General features: G+C 32.2%; 1 pseudogene; it reads right to left on the bottom strand.

Annotated features, from left to right (window-relative positions):
• Positions 1-647: 647 nt before the first annotated feature.
• LOC134248425 (di-N-acetylchitobiase-like) lies at positions 648-3,803 on the bottom strand (annotated as a pseudogene).
• Positions 3,804-6,726: the final 2,923 nt, after the last annotated feature.

Consider the following 6,726-nt stretch of genomic DNA (forward strand, 5'->3'; position numbering starts at 1 on the left):
GAGGAAATTCGAGCATTAATTCTGACATCAATTTCTGTACAACATCGCGTGGATTGTAGCCATAGTACAAAATAAAACTTTTAAAAAGTATGCTATGCCGTTTATTAGTGCTGAATATTTTTCTTATATCCCATTTCTTAAAAAAATAATTTAAATCGTCGGACGGCAAATAGAGACGGTTTCTGTGGACGCGGTCTTTTTTCTACAGATAAACGTGGACGATATAACACTTACAAGTAACAAACAGCAGTGAAGATAGAAAAGAAATATTTTATAATGTCAATGTTCTGATAGTCTACTTTCAATTATTTTTTAAAATAAAATTCAAACATACTGGAGTTTTCTAACCCGCGTGTATACTATGCGGGTACATGAAAGAGTTTGACGCGTGACCAGGTAATTGTTTTCAAAACATGCAAACTTAGATTATCAGGAAGCACAGGTAGCTGACCTGTCAATCAAATCAGAAGCTATTGTTTTTTTTATGATTGACAGGCGGTAAATTATTGATCTTGAATCAGGTAGATTTTGGGGGCGTTAACATAAAATTGGGTGTTTAACTACAACGCTTCACGCCTGCATATTTATCATGAAGTGCTAACATGCTTTATGAAATATGCCGGCCTAGAGTATCGTATTTCATGTCCTCAAGAATTCGCAAAGATTAAATTCATTTCTTCAATAAGCTGTGGAAAAACATAACACACCTGCACTGAAGAATTACTACAGGTGTAATCATAGCCATGCCAAGGAATCCCAATCAACAGCTTGTCTGGAGTAATGCCATGATCAATGTATTCTTCCACACCTGAAAGAATCAAGATTGTTAGCTTATTGTCTAATAGATGTCTTTTTCAATTGTCTGACACAGTATTTCATGACCTTAATAAGAAAACTATTAATATTCTTAAAAAATATTTAAAATAACTTTTTAACTGGTACTTGTACATGTATAAACACTAATTTGGCACCTTTTTTGTCCGAATGTATTTGATGTATGTATATGTACAATAGCAACAAGCACTGGGCTCAAGTGTGCTTTGTTGCTAAGGGCAACATTGAAAATTTTCACCCTACAAAAACTGACATTAACCTTGGTTGGTGTTTGGTTGTCAGTGGTTTTCTTTTGATAAAATTTATCAAAATTACCCTAAACTTAACCTTGGTTGTCAGTGTTTCTTATTTAAGTGAAAATTATCAGAATTACCTTAAACTATAGTATATGCAGTATGTACCTAATATTGAACTAAATGCAATGGCTGAATACATAGGATTAATCAGGACATAAGACATTATATAAGATTGAAGGCAATAATAGAATAGACCAGTAGCTTATTCCATTTAACTATATAGTACTGTACTAAACAGCAATGTTTGAAGTCAGACCATTGATGAAAGCAAAATACTTACCATACACAAGACTTGTCATTGGAATGGTAGCTTTGGCAATGCAGTTGGTATTGGTATCACATGTAATAAAGCTTTCAGGACTGGTGATAAAAGCAGAACAATGCTCGGTCAGATACTTGGCTAAGCTACAGTCACCGTCATAGCAGGGAGGTTTGTATGGAACAATACACAGCAGCTACAGAGGAAAATTGTAGTGGTTTTAAAAGCAGTATAGGTAAAAGAAGGGCCTCTTTAATGGTATGTGTACAGAAAGATGTAGTAAATGTTCAACATTTTTAAACTTCTAAAATTAAATACTGTATAAAAGGTACTTTTTTCAGTATGGTTTTAGTTCCAGCATACTTTGAATATTACCATTATATATAAGGAATATAGTGGGAAATTTTTTTCAGGTAATTTATTACTCTTAATTGGATTAAACTAAATTGTGATTCCATGAAGTTTTGACCCACAAGGAAAAAAGTATGTTTACTGTTTTTAAGATAAGGAAAATGAACTTTTCAAAGATCATAATATATTGTATTAAAAATTGAAACATTAAAAGTACTGAATTATATGCTCCTTGTCTATTGCAATAATCTAAAATGATCACAGCCTTAATGAGAAAATCAGTCAATCTTACCTCTGCACTGTGAGGAAGAAAATAATTTTTAACCATGTACTTCAACAATTCCAGCACTTCCTGAATATGACTGCTATCAGCAGTAATTGTCCCAGCAGATCCAGCAAATCTAGAGCTATGTAATCTACATATAACAGGTCCTTCTTAGCTGCCACCTTATTCAGCCAGTTCTGTAGCTCAGGATCTGAGGTATTTGTAATTACTGGCACTTTCTCTGAAATTAAAATTTAAAAAAATTTCACTTACAAAATAATAAACATGATAAACAATTTTCAAACTTTTTTTGTTCCACTACAATGTTTTTTATTAAATGTAATACTAGCTGCAATAATGTAGCCCTCTCCCGCCCCCCTTTTTTTTGGGGGGGGGGGGGTAGGGAAACATCAGATTTAAAAAATACGAGAGGTCTACGTTATTGCAGCTAATGTTATACATTTAATCAATGCTCTAACAATTTACAATTAAGAAAATTTAGTTTAACTTCACATTCCATATGAAATTACCAATAAATGCAAAGTTGGCTTTATATTTGTGAGCAGTACACATAAGCTGTTGAGCTTTTTTATTTGGGACTTCACTTGTAGCAATGACTGTGGTAATTTCAGACCAAGGCCATTTTGAGTGGTCTGCTTCGCCTTCTGCAACAACTACTTTCTGCAATGGAAAAAAATGACATGTTTCAAGAAAACCATTTGTAATATGATTAATGTCCTACAATTTAACATCACAAATTGAGTAATGGGATTGAAGCTAAAGTATTGTTTAAAAGGACTACTGACATGTGAAAAATGTTAATCTTTATTTAAAGAACTAGAGTTCCTACCTGTTGAGAGATGTTGTACTCAAAACATAAAAAGTTACCTATATTTTGTAACTGATTTCTGACCACAAACTTCATACATATTGAACAAAATAAAAAAAAACATTAATTGCATGCAGTTGAAAAAAAAAATTCACAACTGAATTATCATTTCAATGGGAATATATCCTTTGCTTAAACCTGTAAAAAACAGCATTGTTAAACTGTAACAATGACTTATACAGACTGCTGTTTGAAATGTTGATCCATAGCACATACATAATCTTTTGAGTAATCCAAGATTCCTGAGAGTCAGCTGGTCAGATGAATCTCGAATTAATTTATGAGTTGTATTATACCTTCAACTTTTTCCCCATTTATTAAAAAATATTATGGAAAAACTGTATCAGAATACTTTTGTCAAGCTTATTTGAAACACTGATGAAGCTATATAGCTAATTCATGAGATCTTGGCAATGTGCTGGTCATTAATTGATACTTGTTTAAATCACAGGGCTTACATTTTTTTATACAAACTAGATCATATTTGCATGTAAATTGACATGTATTACATGTATCATTTTTTTTCTGAAGTCAAACAAAAATTTAAAACAAGACAAACCTCATCATTGTACTCAAATTTATGTACTCGGCAATAAATAGGGTCACAAGGACAATCATGATGGATATTGTACTTCACAGCATTATCAGGTGAAACCCCGGAAATGAACAATAAAAATTGTACACAGAATGTCAACTCTATCCACAAAACTTTCATTGTTTAAGTAATGATATCATGAGAAGTACAAGAGATTTATAAATAGTTCAGTGTGTTGAGTGTACACAAATCAAGCAGCTAGGGGACATTTAGTCATACTTCCGGAAAGACCGAAATGAATCAATTCATACACAATATATTCGTCTTCAAGAATTTTGATCACCCAAATACTTATATCCCTAAAAGATCTCTTAAAGGTTGGCTAAAGATTTACAAAGCCGCGAAAGAAAACAACAAAATAACATAACATCTACCTCTCTGGTAAAGTTCCTGATCTTATTATAGCAAAGGCTGGAGTCGGAACACACGCATGCTCTTAATTTTAAGGTCCTCGAACACGTGAATGAAATTATGAAAAATAAGATAAGAATGAGCAAATATGAATGACGCATTTTCTCCTCAGATCGTAAGTTACGTTTCACCTATTCCCTCATATTCTTCGAACTTGAGTTCCTCCTGTGATGTCACATCCGGAAGAATTTTCCTTAAATGACTTCCCTTTCTTTCTTTCAATTTATGATTTTTTTCAAAGAAATTTTAAATAATTTGTAAAAATAATAATATTTAACATCACCAGAAATAATAAATTATGTTTTGTCATAATTTAAAATAAGATTAATTGAGATAACAAGAGAAAATTTTCATAGAGTACAAAATCTGATTTTTAAACATTTCAATGATAGATTGTAATGTGAAAGGACCCCCACACCTTGCCGAAATAAGCATTAGACGACAGACTAAAGTGATCCCTTACAGTTCGAACTCATGTGTCGCCTGTATAGGGTTAAAATAAATTTTGGATCCTGTTTGACACAGGAGAGAAATTCTGGACGTTGACATTTAACGAAAAATGAAAATTGCAACGAATTTTAATTGTACACACTTGTACATCCTTATTTAGCTCACCTGAGCTGAAATCTCAAGTGAGCTTTTCTCAGCCACGTAGCATCGTTCTTGAAAGTGGGGGGGGGGGGCAGCCAGAGAAAATTTTTTTGGAGAATTTCTCCACTTTCCAGCATCGATCAATTAACTACCTTTCACTCCCTAATTCTAGGCACATTATTTAACTAATCTGTATATTTTATCCAACTTCTAACCCTTTATAATCATCACTACAAGTGATAAACTCGCTTGAATAAAATTATTTGTTAGATTGCTAAAAATTCACTTTAAGCGAGTTTATTGCCTGTAGAGACAATTATAAATGGTTGGGAGGTGGATAAAATATACATATTAGCTACAGAATGTGTCTAGAATTAGGGATCGAGTGAAAGGTAGTTGGATTAACCAATGCTAGAAAGTGGAGATTTCTCCCCCAAAGTGCGCAAAAATTAATATTGCGTCGTAAATTGCACCTTTTTTACATAACGGTATCGATCTGTAGGCTTATGGTCGAAGACAAATACATAAAACCATAACGCTACAAATCTGCAGCTAAATGTATGGACGATCAAAATTTTACATTGGAATAGGAAAAAATCTTTAAAAATAGGAATATATAGGGAAAAATCTTTTTAAAAAAAATCTTTTTCTCATCAACAGCAAAGCCACGATGTCATATTTACATGTAGGGAAGCATCCTCAGGTAGTGCAGATTCAGATATGCTCCTGAAAATCATGACCCTGGGGGGTAGGGTTGGACCACAATGTTAGTTCAAATTTTAATGGGGGTGGGGGGTGGGAAGCCACAATTAATCAAATACTAATACTAGTATACAATCATCATATTATAAGTTTGTGTAGATTCAAGTTTACTCAAACTGTTACGGTGTAAACTGTAAAATACAACATTTTCGGACTTATATAAATTAGTATGTAAATTAACTTTTCGGACTTTATGTAAATTGTTGTCAAAACTTTTCTTATATTTCGGCAAATGTGATTAAAAAAAGTATATGGAAATCAAGTAAAATCAATTATTGAGCGAATGATTAAGGCTTTACGGAATTTATATACTGCTGTAATTTATCACATTTGTCGAAATATACGAAAAGCTTTCATAACAATTTACACAAAGTCCAAAAAGTTAGTTTACAAAGTATTTTATAATAAGTTCGAAAATGTCGTATTTTACACCGTAATAAAACATACCCTTTAGAGCTAAATGTGGCGTATCTGAGCTAAAAAATATAAATACGGGATTGAGTGTAGATTTATCGTAATTTACGTTCCAATTCAAATTTTCACCGATTTTTAATTAAAATATCACCACGTTTCTTTAGTTAAACTGACTTCATACTGTGTCTGATATTTAATTCCGAGTCGGAAATAAATCAGTTTTTGTTTTAAATCTGTGATATCTATGAAACGCGATTGATTTAAATTGTGTAATGTACAGGAAAATCCTATCTTTATATATAAAGAAACAGAACAAATAGAAAGATCTATTTGATTTTAGTTAATCTGAGCTTATCAAAAATACGCCATATCTATGACTTTAATGGTAGGTTGGACCACTTATGCATTTTAACTTTTCAGTACTGCAGGTGAGCGATGTGACCCAGGATCTTATTGATCACTGATTTAGATAAAATTAAGGATGAAATAATTTATTTTGATAAACAAACCAGTGTACTTGAAAATTAAAGACACACGTACTCGTACCATTTCTGGTCTCAGTCATGACCATAAAGTGAGAATAAAAATTTAAAGAAAATGCCAAAGGAAATAATTCCCAATTCTCAAAATTTCATCATGTTTTTATTTAAATATTATATGAGCATGCAATCTTTAAAACAAAAATCAACTGAGGTTTCGTGGCTAATATATAATTTCGGGACCCGTTTATTTTGTGTACAAAAATATGTCTTTTAATTAGCTTTGTGTAAATTTTTGAAACACTAAATAAATGCTTTAACCTTGCCTACTTAAAAAAAATTCTATTCCGTTTTTTCGGATTCGGTCTTGGAATTTTTTTGGAAGCTTATTTATAATTTTATTTGAAGTCAGTTAGTCTTACATTTGTACCTGTCAACACATAAAACATTGTTAAGATCGAGATCTCCCTGAAACGGAGGGTTAAAAAAAGGGGGAGGGTAATGTTGCTCGTCATCGTTGTGCTTTACAACAAAGCTATAATTTGTTGCAGTAAGAGTTGGACCTCCCTCATAAATTATT

The sequence above is a fragment of the Saccostrea cucullata genome, unplaced genomic scaffold, assembly GCF_032062105.1.
Source record: "Saccostrea cucullata isolate Sc308-1 unplaced genomic scaffold, CSIRO_AGI_Scuc_v1 ctg20249, whole genome shotgun sequence".
Lineage (NCBI taxonomy): Eukaryota > Metazoa > Mollusca > Bivalvia > Ostreida > Ostreidae > Saccostrea > Saccostrea cuccullata.